The sequence below is a fragment of the Convolutriloba macropyga genome, chromosome 2 (genome assembly GCF_964194025.1).
Source record: "Convolutriloba macropyga chromosome 2, txConMacr16.3, whole genome shotgun sequence".
Taxonomy (NCBI): domain Eukaryota; kingdom Metazoa; phylum Xenacoelomorpha; order Acoela; family Convolutidae; genus Convolutriloba; species Convolutriloba macropyga.
This window is the reverse complement of record NC_134469.1, coordinates 43710809-43735403: the sequence shown is the minus strand read 5'-3', so window position 1 is coordinate 43735403 and position 24595 is coordinate 43710809. Positions and strand designations below refer to the sequence as shown.

The 24595-nt window shown below is 33.1% G+C and overlaps 1 protein-coding gene across 2 annotated transcripts in view; it reads left to right on the top strand.

Moving 5' to 3' along the window:
• LOC142358686 (uncharacterized) overlaps positions 1-24595 on the top strand; it is a 110498-nt gene that overhangs the window by 16126 nt on the left and 69777 nt on the right. The window lies entirely within an intron of this gene.

The window sequence follows — 24595 nt, the reverse complement described above, 5'->3', positions numbered from 1 at the left end:
GCTAAAACTGATGATATACTCAAACTGTCAAGATAGAGGAGATTAGTTGCCCATCAATGCAGTCCATTAAAGTAGGATAAAAAAAATTTAAGATGATAAGATAAAACAGTTGTGAGGCTTAAAATGCTGCTATAAATGTTCAGACTGACAAGGAGGCTCGGTAATGTGCGTTCGCACATAAAGTTCCAACCCTGCTCATCCAAATTTTCGGCATAAATGTCTACCAAATGAACAACCGATAGTATTTCAGATTTATTTCAAGTAATTTTCAAAAACAATGTACGAACAAAAACAAATTACTCAATGAAGTAAAAAAGGTTGCATTAGATTGATGAGATCAGCCATTATAAGGAAGGCAAGTCAAGACGAACAGCAAATCAAACAAAAACAACATTCAAAATTTATGTCGGCTTTTTTAACAAGGTCAAAATAGCGTCAGATAAAACAGAAAATAAACAAATTAACATGTACTTCACTAGAAAATATTTGGGACCGCTCCATAATAAGGCTTGGTAACAATTAAACAAAAGCGAACAAAAAAGGAAAAATTAAAAAAATGGCCTAAATTAAAAACAAATAATTTCACAGTAATGAAAACCATTAGATATCGAAAAAACATCTTCTATCTTTATGATCACATACGTACTTATAGGACGGCTCCAAGATTTGTAGTTATTCATTTTTTTATTGGGTTACAAAAAGAACAACAAATCGAGACAACAATAATTAAATTAAAATTTGCGAGAAAACGCTTCCGAAGAAGTAAAGACAAACCTTGCCCCTCAAAGTATGTTCAAATGAGCCCTCAAATTCCAATAATGTGGATGTGGTTTGTGACAACAAACAAAATATCAAATAAAAATTGCGAGAAAACGCTTCCGAAGCTGTGAACCTAAATTTTGCCCCTCAAAATATGTTCAATTGAGCATTTCCTGAATTCCAATAATGCAGTATGCAACCTCTCATTATTGATTATAGGTAACCAGTAGACAGAAACAGAGTGTAACGGTGCAAAAATAAGTAAAACTTTTGTACCTTTCGAAAAGAATTTTTTTTCAAAGTCATGAAAGCCATTAGCTCAAAATTGAATTGATTAAATAGGTTCGTCTAATTGCCCAAAACAAGAGCTTGAGATTTGTAATTTTGCGAATTTTTCTTACGTCTACAAAAAGAACATCAAATGTAGACAAAATCAAAAATTATTTTACTCTTTTTCGCGAAAAATCCGTGTTGTAGCCAGTAAATTCATTATGAATTCTTTAAAAAAGATAGATTTTGTACACTTTCACCTTCTTCTGGAGACAATAATGTGAGATGGAACTTGTAATTAGGGAGACTAGGTAACAAATACAAAAAAAAGACTGAAAATGCGATGTTAAAAATGTTTTTTTTTATTTTTGAAAACAATTGTTTTCTAAGTCATGAAGCAATCAGCTATCTACTCAAAACAGAATATTGGCTAATTTTTTTCTCCATAGAAAGCCAATGCAACTTGTAACTATCCAGCAAATATCATACAACTAAAGTGAAAAATTAAAAACGACAGTTTAAGACATGTGAAAATTCAAGTAAACTCTTCGAGAAAGGGGCGTCGAAGCCGGTAAAACCTTACTCTATGCCTTTAAAATCTTTTCTCTGATGAATTGTGTCTTTTTCAACTCCAATAAGGTAATATGCGAACTGTCAAATGAGATAATGTGACAAAACGAGAAAAAACCGCGAAAAATAGGCCAATGCCTAAAAATCGAAAAAATTTGCAAAAACTAGTTTCATCAAAGGCAGATAACCATAACTTAACGCTCAATACCGCCAAAAAGGTTAAATTTAAATTCAGTGGACAAAAGATGAAGGAGAAACATGCTTTCTTTGCTGACACTAAACAACAAGTTGACCAAATTAAAAGAAAAATTGTTGCAAATTTCAATAAGCCATTTTCATCCGAAAAACAAACGTTTTTAAAAGTCAAAACAACCATAACTTTTCCCGTAAGGAAACAAGATTAATAGATTTGGAAATATTTCAGAAGCCAACTAAACCTGCGAACAGTGAGCTTTAATATGAATTGTTCTCTTCTTTAATTAAAATAAAAAATAGACTTATTTACAAAGACCGAATGATTACAGTCTGAATTCTTTTTCGATTGTAACAGTGCAAGATTTCACCGAAAACCAGCCTTGCTGTTGCTGTTTGTCCATAGGGAACACTGAATTGTTTCAAATATAATAGATTTTGATAATTTTTTAGTTAAAAGATCAAAAATAGTTGCTGCGTTTTTGATTATCATAGAGTAAAGGTTGCAAAAAACGCCAGACTTCTCTCAATAGAACTGGAAGTCAAACTGGATTTGTTCGAATTCAATAGGATTTTTTTAGACGTTTTTGGGTGTATAATTCAAGCAAATTTAATCAACGTGGACAAAAGTAGCTTGCTTCGGGCAATTTTTGTTGAAAATGCTGAATTTTGAAATTTTTAGCCAATATTTTAGCCAAAATGAAAACAGTCAACAAAATTTTTCTGGCTCTCAAAATAAAATCAATAGTTTTATTGTTAACAATTTTTACATATTTTACCAAAATTGACAAAATTTTAGACAAAAATTCCTGAAAAGGAGAACAAAAATCGGTCTAATATTCACAAATAGGTGTAATATTCACAAAATTTTAAACCACGATAACTCGCGTTAGAAAACAAAATTCAGAAAAAAATTTTTTATGCCACATTTTACGTTAGACGGGCTTTTTAATGATACCACTCACAACTCTCTACGATGAATATATCGATCGGCTAAAATTGTCCGAACAAAAAAACCCATTTGAGTTTTTAGTTCCTCCCTCCCCACTAAAAGTGGGGGGCGGAACAATTATCTGGTTTTAGATTACGTGCAAGAAAAAATGGTGTCAGGACAATTTACCCAATGCCATTATACGCAATGCCAAATTACCCAATGCCACTATACCCAATGCCAATGTACCCAATACCATTATACCCAATTTTCTTTGATATTTGTGTTCAATAATCCGACAACAAATTAGCAGTCGCTATTACCCGTATGTTTTAGCATCCTTAATGGCCATGGCCATGCCTCAGCGGCCCATGGGAGTTGATAAAAAACTATCACAACCGAACAAGTGATTAAATTTTCATGCTTAATGGACATGGCCATGCCTCAGCGGCCCGTGGGACTTGATATGAAACTATCACAGCCGAACATGGGGTTAAATTATCCGCTTGTTAAATGAGACGTGTAAGAGCAATTTTCTGCTAATTAGTACTCGGATTATGGAACAAACATATCAAAGTAAATTGGGTATAATGGCATTGTGTATTTTGGCATTGGGTATAATGGCATTGGGTAAATTGTCATGTAATCAAACAAAATATCAAAAAAATGAGCTCAAACAAAAATCGCGAACTGCTGAAGCTTAATGATGCCTTAAAAAATGTTTTCCTCTTTTGTTGTAAGCGATTGGTTATAAAACTTGCAAATGTAGTCACATATATTACATATATTACATATATTACACACATATATTACATATAAAGGTTGCAGAAATATTTCTTTCACCGAATGTACGAACGCGTCATATTTTTTAGTCCGAAAATTAGAGAAAAATAATTTCGTTTTCAACAGGTAATAATATGGAAAACGGTCTTAGCAAACACTTTTTGACCGGTATTTTCAAGCGTACGGAAAAATCGAATTTGTTGATATCTTTTGTGAACTGACTACATTGACTGGCATATTTTTGAGCTGATCGTTTTAAAACCCTCTTTCATTAGAAAACAATAATGCTTAAATGCCCGTAGAGAATTTCAAAGTTTTGATGGTTTTCAATCTTTTCTGTGTCGGATAACTTTGATCTTTCATTCCAATCCAAACAGCTTAATGGTTGAACGCTTCGCTAGTATCATTACTGGCATGTTTAAAATGTTTCCTGCACATAGAAACAATCGAAATGATTGTCCTTGAGCGGTAATTTCATGAACGGGAGCAATAAGATCACATTCAAAAGTCACATTTTTAAACCAAAATGACCATTATTGACCCCATTTTGGTATTAGAAATGTCCATTTGTGACTGTTATTTAAGCAAATAGCCATATTCACGCAATTTATTCAGAACATGACTGTTTTTGAGGAAATGAACAGGACAAATATTATGCAGTTCTCTTTTAATTCATTTTTTATTCATTTTGAAAAACGCACTGCTTCACTCCAAAGAAAACATTAAAAGTTTTAGTCATATTGAAGACTTTTTGAACACGGTTCTCATCTTTCACATTAACCAATTTATGCCTTCGCAACAAATATAAGCGCTTTTGAAAAGCTCTTATAATGCGTCAACTCAAGATACCAAAAATCTCCCCCATTTCAACTGGTGTTGGTGAAGATTTTGCCTGCAGCTTGTTTCCTGTTTTAAGAGAATAGATGAGAGAATAACAATTAATGAGAGAGTTGGAACTATTTTTAATGCGTATCACTCGTCAGATTCATCAATTCAAATTTGAGAATGCCTCATAAACTATGTGACAATGCCTGGAAAAATGGCCAAAAAATTTTGTTTGATACTCCGGAGTCGAACTCCGACGCTTGTCTTGTAAGATCTTGCAGGTTTCTTGCTAATCACGGTTTATCTTGCAAGATATAGCAAAAGAAAATTATCATGCAAGATATTGCAAGAGAACGGTTGTCTTCCAAGACTCTTGTAAAATTCTTACAAGATAAGCACCGTCTTCTCCTAAGACCCTGCAGGATAGTCATCTCACTGATATTATTTTTATTGCGAAAAAGTTTAATTAAAGATTGTGTCTCTATTCATTAATGAGGAGTCCGTTAGAGCTTCTGTATGTATCTTTGTATGCATGCAAACTGTGCAGACGGGAATTTGATTGCTCTGGGCAAACCGAGCCTCCAATTTATTACATCAAGCCTAGATTGCGAATTTTTGTGTCTCTGGTCTACAAATATTGACAGTTATTTTGCAAGCCTTATAAAATTTGACTCTTACAAGAAAGACGGATATCTGGTGAGAGTTTTGCAAGACAACGGTTATCTTGCGAGATCTTGCAAGATTGGACGATACTTTATTTCGCAAGATTCTTGCAAGATCTTGCAAGAATTTTACAAGATAACCGTCGGTTTCTGACTAGTGCGTTTCTCTAAAGGTCTGTTTTTAAGCATAATATACTGGTCTTTCGGTGGTGATAGTAAAAATATGCCACGATTGAAGGTGTATAGTTCCACTAGTCTATTTTTTATCCTTCAAAGTTATCCGGTACTTGACGAGAAGTCAAGTTTTCTGAAATTTGACTTAATCGTCATCACCAAATATCATACTTGGCAAACGACAGAAGTGAGATGTATTTAAAAAAAGTCTATAAAATTACTTTTGGAGGCATTTTCGAACCATAAAATAGATTTAAAAGTATTATAAACTTATAAAAATGGGTCAAAACTACTTCATATCCATTTTGTTAAAACAAAAGAGCCATCTGGAACATAAATATACTACGTGTATGGTGTCAGTCTTTGATGTTCATACTCATATTGACGGTCACGAACGACGAACGTGATAAAATATGCGCAGAGTATTCGATGAAAGATATTATAGCAAATAGAGTGAAAAAAAAGGTGCAGCCATCTCCTGTTTGTTAACCACCAAATTGCAAACGTTGAATTCTCTTGGGCTTTAGTTGCTATGGAAGCAAAAAAGGGAGGAGTTTGTTTGACTGGGTCTTATTTGGCCACAAAACTGCTTATAACGAAGTATAATGACTATATTATGCAAATTGTTATGATGACTAATTAGCTCCATTCAATTTAGCCTCTCTTAAGCCGCTCCCTTTTTTATTTTTCTATTCCCCGTAGACTGCACCCCCCCACTCCCACGACTTCCCCCCAACACCTTTAACAAGTCCATACTTTTCAATTCATTCCAAATGTGAATTTTGCGCTTCAAACTCCTGTGTCGTCAAAAGAATAGTTGGCAATTTTTTTCAAATACTATCCATGGCAGCTCTTCATTAAAAATTCAATTTCCTTATTATTTTAGCCTCCGAATTTCAAAGCAGATATCATAATCAATATCTTCGAGCGCAAGCTCAAACTATGTCATCTTTGAAGAATAAATTGTTCCAAGTTTCAATTATCCGCTAGTTGATACAACTTTTATCAAATAAATATATTCTTTCAATTGCTAAAACAAAGCGATTTTTGATCATTATAGTTACGCTGTTTATTTTCGCTGAAAAGATCTTAAAACAGCCGCTGTGAAGCAACACGAAAGTTAAGAAAAGTGAACAACAAATCAATCAATCGATTCTTTCATCTTTTTCAACATCCTTGCCATGAAAAGATGTTTGTGCCTTTTGATCATTTAGTTTCACAGCTATTTTTTTAAAGAAAAATTATATCTGCATTATACATCAACAAAGCTTCCCAAATTTCCCCTAGCCTAGTTCGCAACTTCAAGTCCTCGATTTTCTGAAACATTTTTGTAAGTTATCATATTTTGTTACAGATATTCCTTATACAGTCATGTTTGATACTATGAGTGAGAAACTCATAAAAAAGGTACATAAATTTTAGATGCAGTTTTTATAGATGAATAGGAAAACAGGTAATGCGAGTAATATAGGTCGAAAGAAAAAATTCAGAAACAGGAGATTCATTAAAGGCATAAATTAAAAGATTATAGAGCATACAACAATTCAAATATTTGGCTTGACGTTCCTTCTAATATAATCATTTTTGAGGAGTTGCCGAAGTTTAAAATACAAGAAACTTCAAACAGACAAATTGCTCGGTAATTTTCAAAAAAACTATTGCTCAATATATTTGACGTTTTGTTAACAATCACGCCCTAGAAAAGTTACAGCAAAAAATATTCGGCTTACATGATAAATATTTTTGCATCTATTATATTTTTAGAGGAGTTGCCGAAGTATAAAATATAGATGAAACTGACAAATTGAACCAACAAAAAATTGTTCGGTAATTTAAAAGAAATCTTTTGTTTCATATATCTGACATTTTGTTAACAATCACTCCCTAGAAAAATTACAGCAAAAAATATTCGGCCTACATAATGAATACTTTTGCATCCATTATATTTTTGAAGAATTGCCAAAGTCTAAAAGTTATGATACTTTAAACCAGCAAATTCAAAAAAAACTATTGCTCAATAATTTGACGTTCTGTTAACAATCATGCCCTAGAAAAATTACAGCAAAAAGTATTCGGCTTACATGAAAAGTATTTTTGCATCTATTATATTTTTGAGGAGTTGCCAAAATTTTAAATAAATGCAACTTCTAACCAACAAATCGCTTGGTAACTTAAAAGAAAACTGTTGATTAATATATCTAACGTTTTGTTAACAACAACTACCCAAAAAAATTACAGCAAAATTGTTGGGTTTACTTGATAAAAATTTTCTCATCTATTATAATTTTTGAGGAAATGCCGAAGTTTAAATTATATGCAACCTCAAACCGACAAATCGCTGGTGATTTTCAAAAAAACTTATGTTCAATATCTCTCACGTGATGTTACCAACCACACCCTAGAACAATTGCAACGAGAAATTTTTGGCTTGCATCTATTATATTTTTTCTGTGAATCCTTGTAATTTGTTTATCATGAGCATGCTTGAATCAAAAAGTAAAAGGTATTGATACATTCCTCTGAAGAAGCTGACAAATTTTCCATTTATCAAAATTTTACTATTTTTTTGCGGAGTAAAACTATTTTTATGACAAGATTTTCATTTGGATAAATACAGTGAGGCCAGTTGGTTTATTGGCTGGTTGCAAGAAATTGAAATTTGTCTTTGGTTGATAAACAAATTTTACTAAAACTCACGATTGAGGGTAAACCGATTAGAATTTATTTTATAGTTATTTTGTAAGAACTCATTTGAAGGCATTCAAAAATACCTTGGTGAGCTATATCGTAAGTACTCTGCAATTTTGTGTTGGTCAAAGTTTTCTCTCATAGTTTTTATTGTGCAAATCTGTTTTCATATGTTCATGTGAAGAAAGAGATTGCATATCGGAAGCCAATAATATGAAAAAATGTCAAAAAAAATGAAATTTTTGAAATTACAACTTAAATGACAAACACTTTTTTTAATAAACATTAAACCTCAATGTCAATTTCTTCTCTTTTTTGTATGTATATTAGGAAAGTCTTTGGGAAAAAAATCTCGCGTTTTTTTGTTTTACTTTTATTTTAATCAAGTTTTGGACTAAATTTAGTAGCATTAGTAATTTAGTAGTTTTAGACAAAATTTAGTTTTTATTGAAATGTTTTAACAAAGAATCGTTTTTTACTCTAGCTTGTTTATATCCAGCAGATAATTGTTTTAATTGGAATTCAAGTCTCCGTTTGGATTAAGGCCTGTCCATTAAAGTTTTTTTTTTGATATTTTAAAAATTTCGAAGTTTAAACGCTTCAGATAATATCTTGTAATTCAGCAATAAAATTAGTTGATTTTTCGTGGCAGAGAAGAGTAATTATTTGAAAATGTGCAGGTTCCTATTGTGTCAGCAATCAACCGCTTTATCGGCTTAACAATATACAAAAAAATTTCGTTTTAAGCGCGCAAATAGACAAGAAAAATGTATTCGGCAACAGCAATTCTAATTAGGAGAATGAAGCAGCTTTTTTTTGCAATCAGACAAAAAGGCGCTTTACTTTTGGATATTCTTTTTCCTGAAATTAACCATTGTAAATTACATCAATTGTAATTCATAATTTACGAAAAAAAGAGCATTTGTAATAAATGGTCGAGACTATATCCGCTGTAATTTATTTTCTCTTTAATAATGTTTTTTTAGTTAGAGCCATAAAAAAGCAAATTTGATACCAAATTCAAAATTTTATATTTATCATTTTTTGTGGGATACCTGATGGTAGCTGCAGCAAACTTAAATGTGACGCCAGGGAGTTTTCCGCCAGAAAAATAAGAGACCAGTCAAAAGCCGGTTAACCCGAAATTTACCAATATTGGAGACCTTTCTTCAAATGTGAAGCTTAATTGTAATCACAAGCGGTTCTGACAAACGGGAGGTTTTTCAATTTTTTTATTACTTTACAAAAATTTCAAATCAAATCGATTTCTCTTCAGCTGAGATTTTTGGTTGTATATACAAAGAAGAATTAGTCAAAAGGCAAACTATAATTGGTAGGGTTGTTGGCTTGTAATGTAAAAAATTGCCTGTGCATGTTTGGGTGCTTGATCGTGCTTGAACTTGTTGCCAAGAAATGTGATCTCTATCAAGGCCAGCTTGAAATTCACTCATTAAATTAAAAATTTAGATATTTTGAAATTTAAACAAAATACTTTTCTCTCGTTTTTGCACAATCGTAGGATTAATTCAGTGATCCTCAAAAGTATGAAAAATGATTATATCTAAAGTTTGTGCGTAATAATTGATAGTCACACAATGATGGAGTAATACCAGATAACAACCTTATCATCATCGATACTTTGCTTCAAGGAAATTTTGAAGATTAAACGCTTTTGTGTTTCAATTAATATCTTACAAGTCAGCAAAAAAAGGAGTTGATCTTTTGCCGCAGAGATAATCAGTTGTCTGACAAATAGCAGGTTAGTACTTTGTCTGCAATTAGTCCATTTTTAGCTTTTAACAACCTACGAAAAAATTTCACTCTGTAGAGATAATAATACAAGAAAGAAGAATATCGTAAACAGTTTTGATGCAATCATATAAAACGGCGCTTTACCTTTAGTTTCTTCTGTCTTGAAAATTATCATTAAAAATTACATCAATCGTAATTTGTAAATTACGAAAAAAAAGAACATTTGTAATAAATGGTGGAGACTATATCCGCTGTTATTTTTTTCTCTTTAGTAATGTTTTTTTTAGTTGGAGCCATAAAGAAGCAAATTTGATACCAAATTCAAAATTTTATATTTATCATTTTTTGTGGGATACCTGATGGTAGCTGCAGCAAACTTAAAGGTGACGCCAGGGAGTTTTCCGCCAGAAAAATAAGAGAAAAATAAAGAAGCAAATTTGATACCAAATTCGGAATTTTAATTATATCATTTATTTTGAGATACCTTATGGTAGCTGGAAAGAACATAAAGTTGACACCAGGGAGTTTTCAGCCAGAAAAAAATTGATACCAGTCAATAGCCAATAACACAAATTGAGCCAATATTAGACACCTTTCTTTTTTAGTGAAGTTTGAAAGTGATCACAAGCGGTTCTGACAAATGGGTAATTTTCCAGTTTTTTTAGAATTGGAGGATTTCAAATCTAATTAACTTCTCTTTGTTTGATATTTTGGGTTTTATATAGAAAAGAAAGCGTGTCAAATGGCAAACCATAATTGGTAGGGTTGTTTGCTCGTAATGTAATAAATGTCTGTGCATGAGCGTGTGTTCGTTTGTGCTTTACAATGTCGCCGAGAATATTGATCTTTATCAAGGCCAGCTTAAAATTCACTCAAAATAGTAATGATTTAATTATTTTGAAATTAAAAAAAAACATTTCTTTTATTTTTCAAAATCGTAGGATTAATTCAGTGATCCTCCAAAGTATGAGAAATGATTATAACAAAAGCTTGTGTTTAATAATTGACAATCACAAACTGTTGGAGTGATAGCAGACAACAACCTTATCATCACCGATACTTTGCTTCCAGGAAATTTTGAAGATTAAACGTTTTTGTGTTTCAATTAATATCTTTCAATTCAGCAAAATAAAGAGTTGATCTTTGGCCCCAGAGATAATCAGTTTTTAGTCAACTTGCAGGTTAATAATGTGTCTGCAATCAATCCATTTTTAGTTTTTAAAAACCTACAAAAAATTTTCATTCTGTACGGATAAAGTATACAAAAAAGAAGTATATCGTAAAAGTCACTCTAATGAAGAGACTGAGGCAATTTTGATGCAATCATATAAAAGGGCTCTTTACTTATAATTTTTTCTGTCCTAAAATTTAAAATTGTAAATTACATCAATCGTAATTTGTAATGTACGAAAAAAATTAGCATTTTTAATAAATGGTTGAGACTATATCAGCTGTAATATATTTTCTCTTTAGTAATGTTTTTTTAGTTAGAGCCATAAAAAGCAAATTTGATACCAAATTCAAATTTTTTTTATCATTTATCGTGGGATACCTTATGGTAGCTTGAAGGAACTTAAAGTTGACATCAGGGAGTTTTCAGCCTGAAAAAAAACCGAGACCAGTCAATAACCGGATAACACGAAATCAACCAGTTTTAGAAACCCTTCTTAGTTATTGAAGTTTAAAAGTGATCACAAGCGGTTCTGACAAACGGGTGGTTTTTCAAAATTTTTTTTTCACATTTCGAAGTTTTCAAATCTCTTTAACTTCTCTTCAGTTGAGTTTTTTTGGGTTGTATGTAGAAAGGAAAGCGAGACAAATGGCAAACTATAATTTGTAGGGTTGTTGGCTCGTAATGTAATAAATGTCTGTGCATGAGCGTGTGTTGGTTTTTGCTTGACATTTTTGTCAAAAAGTGTGATCTATATCAGGCGCAGCTTGATATTCAATCATTCATTTGATAATCTAGTTATTTTGAAATTTGAAAAAGAAATACATTTCTCCTATTTTTGCACAATCGTAGGATTAATTCAGTGATCATCCAAAGTATGAGAAAGGATTATAACTAAAGCTTGTCTTTAATAATTGATAGTCACAGACTGCTGTAGTGATAGCAGATAACAACCTTATCATCACCGATACTTTGCTTCAAGGATATTTTGAAGATTCAACGCTTTTGTTTTTCAATTAATATCTTACAAGTCAGCAAAAAAGAGCTGATTTTTGGCCGGGAGATAATCAGTTTTCTTAAAAATTGCAGGTTAATACTGTGTGTGCATTTAGTCCATGTTTAGTCTTTAACAACCTACAAGAAAATTTCATTCTTTACGGATAAAATATACAAGAAGGAAGTATATCGTAAAAGCAACTCTAATTAGGAGACTGAGGCAGTTTTGATGCAATCATATAAAACGGTGCTTTACCTTTGGTTTCTCCTGTCCTAAAAATTAAAATTGTAAATTACATCAACCGTTTTTGTAAATTACGAAAAAATGAGCATTTGTAATAAATGGTCGAGACTACAACCGCTGTAATTTTTTTCTCTTTAGTAATGTTTTTTTAGTTAGTTCTAGTTCCATGAAAAAGCAAATTTGATACCAAATTCGAAACTTTTTTTATATCATTTATTTTGGGCTACCTTATGGTGGCTGGAAAGAACTCAAAGTTGACGCCAGGGATTTATCAGCCACAAAAAAACTGAGACCAGTCAATAACCGGTTAACACGAATTCAACCAATATCAGACACCTTTCTTTGTTAGTGAAGTTTAAAAGTGATCACAAGCGGTTCTGACAAACGGGTGGTTTTTCAATTTTTTTTTACTTTTGAAAGATTTCAAATCTCTTTATCTTCTCTTCAGTTGAGTTTTTGGGTTGTATTTAGAAAAGAAAGCGAGACAAATGGCAAACTATAATTGGTAGGGTTGTTGGCTCGTAATGTAATAAATGTCTGTAGATGAATGTGTGTTCGCTTTTGCTTGACTTTCTTGCCAAAAAGCGTGATATCGAAATATTCAATCATTCAATTGATAATTTTTTATTTTGAATTTGAAGAAAAAATACGTTTCTCTTATTTTTAAACAATCGTAGGATTAATTCAGTGATCCTCCAAAGTATGAGAAATGGTTATGACTAAAGCTGTGTTTAATAATTGATAGTCACAGACTGATGGAGTGATAGCAGATAACAACCTTATCATCACCGATACTTTGCTTCAAGTATATTTTGAAGATAAAACGCTTTTGTGTTTGCAATTAATACCTTGCAATTCAGCAACAAAATGAGTTGATCTTTGGCCGCAGAGATAATCAGGTGTTTGAAAATTTGCGGGTTATTACTGTGTCTGCAATTAGTCCATTCTTAGTTTTTAACAACCTAGGAAGAAATTTCATTTTGTACGGATAAAGTATACAAGAAAGAAGAATATCGTAAAATTAATTCTAATTAGGAGACTGAGGCAGTTTTGATGCAATCATATAAATTGGCGCTTTACTTTTGGTTTCTTCTGTCCTAAAAGTTATCATTGTAAATTACATCAATCGTAATTTGTAATTTACGAAAAAAAACAAGCAATTGTAATAAATGGGAGAGACTATATTAGCTGTAATGTACTTTCTCTTTAGTAATGTTTATTTCAATAGAGCCATAAAAAAGCAAAACTTGACACCAAATTGAAAATTCTACATACATAATTTATTGTAGGATACTGAATGGTAGCTGGAAAGGACCTAACGTTGACGCCAGGGAGTTTTTAGCCGGAAAAGAAATCCGAGACCAGTCAATAACCGGTTAACACGAATTCAACCAATATTAGACACCTCTCTTTGATAGCAAAGTTTAAAAGTGATCACAAGCAGTCCTGACAAACGGGAGGTTTTTCAAATCTTTTGTGTTACTTTTAAAAGGCTTCAAATCTATTTAACTTCTCATAAGTAGATCGTTTTTGTTGTATATAGAAAGGAAAACGAATCAAACAATAATTGATAGGGTTGTTGGTTCGTAATGTAATAAATGTCGGTGCAAGTGTGTGTGTTCTTTTGTGCCTTACAATGTCGCCGCGAATATTGATCTTTATCAAGGCCAGGATTTAATTATTTAGAAATTAAAAAAAAAACAGTTCTTTCATTTTTGCACAATCACATTCTTTTATTTTTGCACAGGAGTGATAGCAGAAAACAACCTTATCACCACCAACAATTTGCTTCAAGGAAACTTCGATTCTTTTGTGTTTCAATTAATATCTTCCAAGTCAGCAAAAAAAATGAGTTGATCTTTGGCCGCAGAGATAATCAGTTATTTGACAGTTTGCAGGTTGATACTGCGTCTGTACTCAGCCCATTTTTAGTTTTTAACAACCTACGAAAAAATTTTCTCCTGTACGCATAAAGTATACAAGAAAGAAGTATATCGTAATAGTAATTCTAATTAGGAGACTGATCCAGTTTTTTTGCAATCATATTAAAAGGCGCTTTACCTTTGGTTTCTTCTGTCCTAAAAATTACCGTTGTAAATTAGATCAATCGTAATTCGTAGTTTACGAAAAAAAACATGCATTTGTAATAAATGGGCGAGCTTATATCAGCTGAAAATTACTTTCTGTTTTGTAATGTTTTTTGTTGAGAGTCGTAAAAAATTGAGCGAACTTTAGGTTGACGCTAGGGAGTTTTCAGCCAGAAAAAAAAGCGAAACCAGTCAAAAGCCGGTTTACCCAAAATTAACCAATATTAGACACTTATTTTTATTAGTGAAGTTTAATACTGATCGCAAGCAGTTTTGACAAACTGGAGTTATTTCAACTCGTTTTTATTACATATGGGAAGATTTCAAATTAAAATAACTCCTCTTCAGTCACGCCTTTTATTTGTATATACAAAGTAAAACGAGTCGATTGTCAAACTATTATTGCTAGGGTTGTTGGCTAGTAATATGAATAATTGGCTTTGTATGTGCGTGTGTTTGTTTGTGCATGACAATGTTGCCGCAAAATTTGATCCCTATAAGGGCCAGCTTAGATTTTGCTCATAAAACTAATATTTTAATTATTTCGAAATCAAAGATTCATTTCTCGTGTTTTTGCACTATCGTAGGATTAATCTAACGATTTTCCTACAGTATGAGAAATGATGAAAACTACCGCTTGTGTTTAATAATTGATAGTCACAAACTGTTGGGGTGAAAGCAGACAACAATCTTATCATCTCCGATTCTTTATTTTGTCCAGTCGTGTAAGAAGCTTTTGAAAATATATACGATCAATTTTCTGACATCATTGCGCTATATTAGTTATTTTTCAAGTTGTTCGCGTTTATCGCGTATTCAAGTTTGGGGATCGATTTAAGAGGTACATGCAGTTTTTTATCTTTAAATCATAAAATTTTTTATCTTTCACCATACCACCTTCTGCTCAAAGATTATCGAAGCATATCGAGTTTTCACTGTATATTGATAGAATTTATTAACAATTATGAGCTTTTTATGCTTCTCTCAGCTTTATTTTTTTAGATATTTAGGCAAAATTCAAGTGTGGGTGTTAGTCTGCGCACGCAGACACTATATGTCTGTACTCCTTTGAAGGTCATTGAACACAATGACGTCTCGCCGTCCTAACAGTCAAAGCGAATTCAAAGCATGTCATAAATGAATACTCGGAGGTCACTTTTCATTCCCAAAAATCTAGAAAGTGAACTCAAATTGTGCATTCCTACATGTTCATTTGAGCAAGGAGCGCTTTTTTACGGTTGACTAATTCAGGGAGCTTTAGCGTCACCGAAGCATAAAGTTAAATAAGTTTTTCAAAATTAAGAGCGAAAAGCAAACACGTTTGAAATTGATTTCTTGCTACATTATTATTACGGGTCTCTCCCATTACAGCCCCCCCCCCTCCCCCTCACACAAACACACACAAACACACTAAAATATAGCTCCACTCCCCATTATAGCATTATGGCATAAGAACGGCAGTGAAGGGGGAGGGGGGAGGGGGATGGGGGAGGTTGGGGAGGGAGGGGGGTACGATATGGCAAATGCTATCTGATATCAAGTTTGTTAAAGCGTCCTTAGCGTTTTTTTGTTTTACCAAATTGAAACTCCGATCGCATTGAGGTTGGTGAATTGGACATGATTATTTTCCATTGAAAAATTTGGGAGCGGAAGAGCATATAGACATTTAAAAGAGAATAAGAAGGTGGTGGGTGTCTGACTTGTTAGTCTCTCGCCTCATTGGGTTGGTTTGTACTCATTCCCCTTCCTGTTTGTTCCTTTGATCACGCTTTTACTCTCTGCTCTAATTAGACTTAAAATGTGTTAGAGGTTATTTGATTTTAGGCGACGTACAATGCACTAAAAAGGATTTTAATTAAAACTTCCTAAATCTTCGATTGCTGTTCTGTTCATTATGTAGATAATTTTTCAGGTTAGTTTTGCTGTTTAATAATTTTGATAGTGCAAACTTATGTGTAAATGTTATTATATACTGTGTTGTTTATTGTAGCCAGAATCAGTTTAAGTTCACCACGTTGTGAAAACCGATTCGCTATAAGAGAAGACAGTTACCCGGATCTGTTAGTCAGTTAAAATCAGAGCTGGAACATTAATTTTTACAGCCTGGATTTTAGCCAGGCCAGCTTTCTGAACATGTCCCACTTTGCAATTTACAGCATGTTCTGCAGAGAAAATTATAGTGATTCATCCTACGCATTATTTTGTTATTCTTAGCGTTCTCTGTGAAGCTTCACTAACCGAATGTCCTCAAGCTGAGCATTGCTAATTATCCGTATTCACTCTATCTGAGCAGGCTAATTACCCGCCATTTCTCTATCTGAGCAGGCTAATTACCCGCCATTTCTCTTATCTCTATCTGAGCAGGCTAATTACCCGCCATTTCTCGATCAATTAAGATCCCTTATCTGAATTCCTAAATCAGGCGTTTCATGCCCGATGTAAACAATTGAAAAACTCAAAACACATGCATTACTTTGAATTAAAATGAAATAAATATAAATAAAACATTTAATAACGGAAAAGAACAATTAATCAATGAAATAATAAATAAATGTCTGTTTATAGTGTTCTGTTCTGTTTATAGGTGTTCTGTTCAGTTTATAGGTTCACTCTGATCTGTTCTGTTCACTCTGATACCGCCAAACGTTTTTTGGTATTACGAGAGCACATAGAGACCATTTTTACATCGCCGACCTCCGCCGACCTCCGACCTCCGTTACCGACCTCCGCTACCGACCTCCGACCTCCGCTACCGACCTCCGACCTCCGCCTCCGACCTCCGCTACCGACCTCCGCTACCGACCTCCGCTACCGACCTCCGCCACCGACCTCCGCCACCGACCTCCGCCACCGATCTCCGACCTCCGCCGATGCACCAATATATGGTTTAGATGAACGCAGCAAAATGGTTTAGATGAACGCACCAATATGGTTTAGTTAGAGCTAGAATGGCTGTTCAGAATATCGCCATCTTAAAAATTTTATGCATGACACCAGTTATTCGAAATTTTCAAAATTTGCTATGTTCGTTGTATGTACAGTCTGATGATGTGAAACCTTCTGTGCAGTGTTCACCAATAATGTAAATTAGGCTGCGAAGAAAAGAGACAGACTGGGATGTTTCTTAATCGACTCTGGGCAGACTGGGAGAAGTATTTACACTTCTATTTGTCTGGTACAGTAATGGTTACAATTGAGAGTCAATGATACAGCGCTGAAACTCACTGTGAGCAAGGTCCGGGTATTCATTTAGTTCAAAATTAAAAATGATCGAAATCCATTCATTCATCAATTTTTCTAGTGACTCCAATTATCAGGTATGACATAATAGGCCATTCTATATGGAACAGAAATTACCTAGCTTGTTTCACCGGTTTATAACTATTTCTTATCAAAACTAAAAATGTTTTTATAGATGAAATACAGACTCAGATAGTTACATGACATTTTATCCAATTCCAAAATAACCAGTGCCTACCTAACTTGTTCCCTTTGAACTTTTAGTTCAATAATCACATTACAAATTAGCAGTCGGTATTACAACCTTGTTTAGTATTTCCCGCTACAATTTTTGTAGAAACAATTTAAAATTTGAGTGAACATCGGTGAAAGCAACTATAATTATCACCGCACAGCGCCAGCATCTTTTAACGGTTAATGTGGTGAACTTTTGTAATAATTGCCGTTTTAATGGACTTCTTTTTAGTAAAACGGAATTCTTTCAAAAGTGCCCGCGCCGTCACCAGGCAACACTAACTCTCTGCTTGTCAGTCACAACTTCCTTTGCACTTTTTATAGCGTATATGCCGTAAAATATATGCCGTTTTATGATATGGTCTGTGTACAGCTAATGATTGCCGACTTTGACAACCTAAAGTTTTGTTCCATATTTTATCTTGTTACTGAATCCAATTACGGACCGTTCTCACTGAAGTTCTAACGATACTTGAATGTACCTATAAACGTTTTCAGTTAATAGTTTATGCCACTGATTCTTCGACACTATTTGTTTTAATAAAAATTTCAGCGAATTTTTGAATTTTGAATAAAGTTGTTTCTCTTCAGTTTGGTCACCGTCTCAGTAATACTGAAGGACCTCATTGGTTTCAGCAGTGGAAAACCTATTAACGGCTTGAGTTCAAACCTAATGGTTTTTATGACTGGACACTATATTTTATAAAATTTTAAGTGAATTTTAAGTTCATACCGTTTTTGCTGTTTTTCTGGTGGATTGCTCTTCGACGTTATTTACTAAAGTTTTTATTACTTACAATATACTAGCAGTGTGTCTAGATTTGATTTTTTACTCCATAGGTATTAGGTTAAATTTGAATGTCTACATTTGGATTGTTCAGTTTTCTAATTGATTACAACTGATTTTCTAAGGGAACATTATTGAAACTTCTAATTGTCTGTAATTGAAAACTCTTGAAAGTGTCTATTTGACAGCAGATGGTTTCAAACTATGTTTCAAAAATAAGAAGATACTGGAAAAAAATGCACATCAAAATTGTTCTTCTTCTTTTTTTTATAAATTTTCATTAACAGATTCCAGATGCTTCATACTCAAACGCGTGTGCTTCGTAATAGTTGTTTTAGTCATTGAAAATTTTTGCGACGCTGTTTTTGGTTCCTCAATTATGAACACGTAATTTGTTTGGAGTATGATTTTTACTCAGTTATTTTTCTGTCTTTCTCCTTTCGCATATACGAGTTCATATGATTTGATCACTAAGTTATAAGAACAAACGCAAACGGTTGTTAGGATGCAAGAGAAAGCCTAGCGAGCCTTTTCTATAGATTAGTGTGTGATTTTTTTTTAACCTTGAACTAGTTCAAAGGTCGTTCGTGTTTATGACTTCTGCATTCAATTATATATCTATGAAGAGCTTTTCAGAACTATTGAGAGAGGGATCTATCCAGTGAAAGAGTTATTGAAATGATTGCAATCGTCTCGAGGCCAAACAAACTGCGGAATATTGTCACTTGAGAGAGGTTACGACTTTGAAATCTTTGTTTTAACGCGAGATAGATGTTGATTTCTGTAAATCATTTTTTTGTTGTTTGGTGAGTTTAGTTGTTTACCCAATAAAAATACAGTTTTTTAGTACTTACAAATTGTTAAAATTTGATTGGCTGTCTTTCGTTCCATTTGTTCTGTAATTATTTTTTGTAGAAAAAAAGAAATGTAATCTCACTGGTTTCAAAATTTCTTGTATACAAGTGTGTTTTTTAGGAAAAATCAAGCAACATTTGAATTTAAAAAAGTGAGTTCATGGGTCTAGCAAATGCGACGTTTCTCTCTAAACTGGGAAAAGATTATCTTATTTGAATTGGTCTTTGGGCAACTAAAGAATGATTTGAACTTACCTCCATGTGTTTTCAAAAGTTTTTGCCCATTTTTGTTCCTATATTGCACTCTTTCCATGACCGAATTTTTAGCGTTTTCTTTGAAGTGCCGACAAGGGCTTTAAAACAAACAAAGCGCTTTTTGACCATATCATTTTGATTATTTTTGATAGTTTCTTCTTTAAAATTTTATTAGCATAACTTTATATGTTTTGCTCTCCTATCACCGTAATGTAAAACTCTACAGTGCCCATTTTTGCCTTCTGTCCGGATTAAATATTTTTGCAGCCAACATTCGCGAATTCTATTATCAGTTATACTGTACAATACCGTTGCGTTAATTGATTTTAAATTAGTCACTGTTAATATTGTTCAGCTTTGCTATTCAATAGTTTGTTTCGCTTAGAAAACCAAAACTATTCCTAATTGAAACAATTAATTTGTATTGAGTGTTTATAACTAAATAGAGTTTCGAAACAGCTCGAAATAGAGTTTTGTGGTAACATGTGACGTTTTTTGCATTCCCTCTATCACTCTAAACAGTTTTGAGGATGCTAAGCAATTTCAGCTTCTCAGATTTTTGTTTCAATTGTCCAAGAACGGAAAATATAGTTCAATAATGTTAAGATATTTTTTCAGAATGTACAAAATAAATGGGCCTATGCAACCACAGGTATAAAATATAGAAAAGAGACACAGTCTTAAAATTTACCTCTCAAGAACGAATTGCGCTTTAATACCATTAAAATTAAAAATATCAACTTATATTTGGTGGAGCTCAATTTCTACTTCTAATTACCGAGACTGAATGTCAAACTTGCATTGATTGGCTGAAGCTAAGTATGGAAACAAATTTGACGTCACAAGTAATTGTCAAAAGCGTCACAAGGCACCACAGTTAATTATTCTGCACCAATAAAAAACTTCGTTGCAAGACAAAAAGTAAAGTATTTGATTCAAATTAACAATGAAATTCTTAAGTTTTGTTTTCACTTCGTGTTTGATGTTCACGTACTGATAATAATTTTAGTTGAAGTGAATATTTTGTTTGACAACAGTATGTTAACAAAAACACATTGATCAAGCGCGGATTGAATGAAACATCTAAGGTTGTTGCGGTCTAATTTAGGAAGGATCTCAATGCTTGAAGTAATGGTTTTCAAAAAAACTGTGAGTTGTTCAGAGTGGATACTTTTTATTGGACTATTTTTGGATTAATAAAAAACTAATTTTGTTTTGAGTTCGGACTGTTATGATTGTTTTTTCTTCGTTTTCTTGACCCTCAGTATCATTTATTAAAGTTACCGTATGTCAAAATGGAGGCTAATCTTATTCTGAGTTTCTTTTTGAATTGATTTTTAATCGAAAATCTGAAATTGGAGTCAATGAAGTTTGTAAAAATTGGAGGAGGGTTTCTGTTCTGCCTATACCTGTTTCTGTTCACTCTACCTGTTTTTGTTTTTTTGAATAAATTTATATAAATAAAATTCGACTTATCATTTTTTTACTGTTTAAAACTCAAGTTATTTTTCTGAAGAGGCGTGATCGTAATTTCAGTCTGTTCGACAATTTTTTTTTCAATTATAAATGATTTTCTGCTGTTCAACATTTTTTGTCGACTCGTAAGGTAATCTCATTAGGAAGATGCACTAGCTGCTATATACTCAGACGTCTCTGCCTGTCTTTAATGGGTTTAATCTTCGAGTAGGTTGTCCAAGGTTTTACAAATTTCAGAAAGATAAATTTTTAAGAAATGGGAGTTTTTCCGGGTTTTTTTTATTCTTTTTGGATTTTCGTCTATAAATGTTCATTTGAAACCATAACCCGTTTGCTATAGTAGTAGTTAAACAAGATCCCAGGGGCAAACATGAATTGCCACAGTTGTAACTTATCTTGAAAATTTTACCTTGTCATTTAAAGGACATTATTGCTTGAGATTTCTTTTGAAAACTGGCCAGTTGTTGTTTTTGGATCTCAATTTCTGCTCATTTGGTTAAAAAATATATTCACTAGCTAAATTTATTTTCTACTTGTAAAAATTCTTTACAGTTGATTTAGATTGTTCGATTTATTGAATATTCTCATTTTAGTAAAGTAATGACATTTGATCTGTTTTGTTTGATTCCTACTTTGTGAGACTCCTCGAAGGCTTCCTCAAAGGCAATCTATCTCTGTTCAATTAGCTGGTAATTGAGACAAAGTTAAGGATCAGCAGGCTTGAAACGTTAGGTGCCATCTTATTTAGGCGAGACTTCTCGGTTAAATTTAGCGGTTATGAGGGTGGAAAATATTTGTTTTCACAGCTTAAACGGCAACAATATATTACTTTTACCTGAAGAAAGATGTAAAAATCGAAATTTTGCTGCTCCAAACGACACAATTTCAGGACTAAAAGATTTGCAGTAGTTTTTTTTGTTAAAATGTCTTATGATTAGCGTTTTTAGTCATGAAAACTGTATTTCAGCATTCAGCGTTAAAACCCGTAATTCTTACCAACGTTCACTGGAATTGTCACAGATCTCACTTTCGCAGGCAACTTTTACAACCTATAGTGTTGACACCTCGAGCTGGTTTATTAAGCAGATGATTTCGCTTATGTTCTGTTGTGATAGTTTCATATCAGATTCCACGACCCACTGAAACAGGGCCGTGGCCAAAGGACATTGCCAAATGAGCTAGACTTCCAATTAAAAATTGATAAGTGTACTTTATTTATATCGAAATCCTCTAAATTTGATGTTTTTATGCTAAATAGCGTTTCTGATATTTTTACCAACAGGGTAAATTAATGGGTACATTTAGGGGGTTTTTTCGCATTGGTTGTTTTGGCATAAAGTATTTTGTCCTGACACCGTCAGAGATGTATCGTCTTTTGGACCTCGATAGTAAGCTGTCGCACAACAGCGAATCGGGCATCAAATTGAGAAATTTTTTTCGGGGGCCTTGAGAAATTAAGTTGGCAAAATTGTTCCTAGATATCAGATGTAGGTGACAAAATGAAATCGGAATGACGTCATTTTGTGTTTCACAATCTAGACGTGCAAACAGTAATTGACAGCAACTATTTGATCAAAACGTTACGCGGGTTGAAGACTTGTTAATTGAGGTGGAGTTAGAAGCGGTATGCGCTGGTAGTTGGCCTTATCTTTGACTCTTAAGGTTTTCTGTATTTTTGCTGATGGTGCCATACACAAAGAAGACTTATTTTAAAACTGGTTGCACAGAAATTCTGTATGTTGTTAGAACTTGCTGGGTTCTTAGTATGGATTTGATTCGAAAGAACAGTTAGAAAAATTTTGACAATTTGTTGCATAAGATGGTTCCATGGTTATCAACAAAAATTCTACCTATTTGAACACCAAGATCTACTTTTTTCTTTTGAGTTATCATATAGCATTTAATTGATTTTTGATGCTCAGATATTTTCCAGTAGCCCTCACTTTCAGGAAATTTGTTTTTCTGCAGCCGAGCGTCAGTTTACTGCCAACAAAGTTCTGATTGACTCAGTAGAAGTTACCGAGCTGTCAAAATCTGCATGAGGGAAATGTATCCCAAAACGAAAATGCGTACTATGTTGAGGTGGGGTGATTAAAAAGGTGTGTAATGTGGTTGGTGTAAAGTTGCAAAGGAAGGCGTCCCACCTTGTGGCTCACAGTATTTTGCTTTCAGGAATCGGGAGCATACATCGAAAGACTTTACGCACTGCTACCAGTCAATAAAAAAAGATTTTAGAAGCTCTTTCGTACGACTTTTCATTAATATTAGTTCATAATTCTCATCTAAGATGCTGTGTTACACAGTATTAAATAACTTCTTCAGATCTTTTAACACTGCTTTTCTCTCGTTGATATATGTTTCTTCTTTCATGTCTTTTCTGAATCTTTCAAAAAAGTGACAAGCGGTTCAAGAGTACCAATTTTACCCAAAATCACGGCAATATTTTTTCAGGACATCAATTTTTTCTGCGAGAAAATGTCATTTGTTAGTAGATTGGTTTTTCTAGAGCTTTACATATGGTTGTTACAAGACTATTGGGTCTGGTTTCATTCGCTTCCCCAAAACTTCTAGTCATATGAACTGGCCGAACATTAACTCCCTGAGATTCAGACTTTTTTCTACAAAATTGTCAAATCGATCGAAGTCGACACTTTAGTTTTTCAGATGTTCATGGTTAGCGAATTTTCATTCTTATTTGTTCTCATCCCATTATATTCAAGTTATTTTTCTTGTTCCAACTCCTCCCAGATCTTTTTCTTATAACATGGTCATCCCAATGGTCGTTAAAATTATCTACAAATATATTTTGTTTCCTCAAACTTAATCTTCTTCAATATTGTTTTCAGTTTTCAAATTTCTCCCATTTAATGTTTGAAAATTTTGATAAAAAAACTTTCCTGCTTTTTGTCGTTTTCCTTGAAAAGATCTGATTTTAAAGATTCTCTGTGTTCTCCAGATTCTCTCTTGACTATTGTGGATAAAATTGTTTTCAAGGCTAAATCAGTTTCCAATGCTAATTCAGTTGTCTTGTCGATCCAGTTTTTTGGGTGTAAAATGTTCTTCGTTTTTTTGGGACCATAGCATTTTGTTTATTCATTGAAAATTTCGCGAAATCTTTCAAAAGCCCATAAGCAATCTTAGACCAAAAAGTTTTCAGTTAATTTTGCAACTTAACATTTACCATTTCCGAGAGTGAATCGTTTCTTTTGCTGGTTAGCTTCTATGAAAAAACGTTAGAAGTTTTCTCCGGAATTGGAGCAATATGTATAAAATCATTAAGCTTTTTATTTTTATTCTTTTTGATTATATTGCCTCTCTAGTTTAACCATCATTGGAATTGATCGATAGAAAAGAAATAAATGGTTCTATTACAATGCACAATTTTTGAGTGCGTCTGCATGGTATGAGTGCGTCTCATTTTTTAGGTCCTCTCAAATTTGATGATTGAAAATTGGCACTTGTTTTGCTTCTTCCCCTTTCTCACAACAATTACAACCCTCCTTATTTTCAGTATTCTTGACTGCAGGTTCCTTTCTGCTGGAATTAATCAACTGAGATGCACGTTGTGTCATATCTGTATTTGAGCGTTGTTTCAGTAAAAATAATGGCAATGTGTGCTGCTGCCTTCAAACTTTTCAGAGTTCT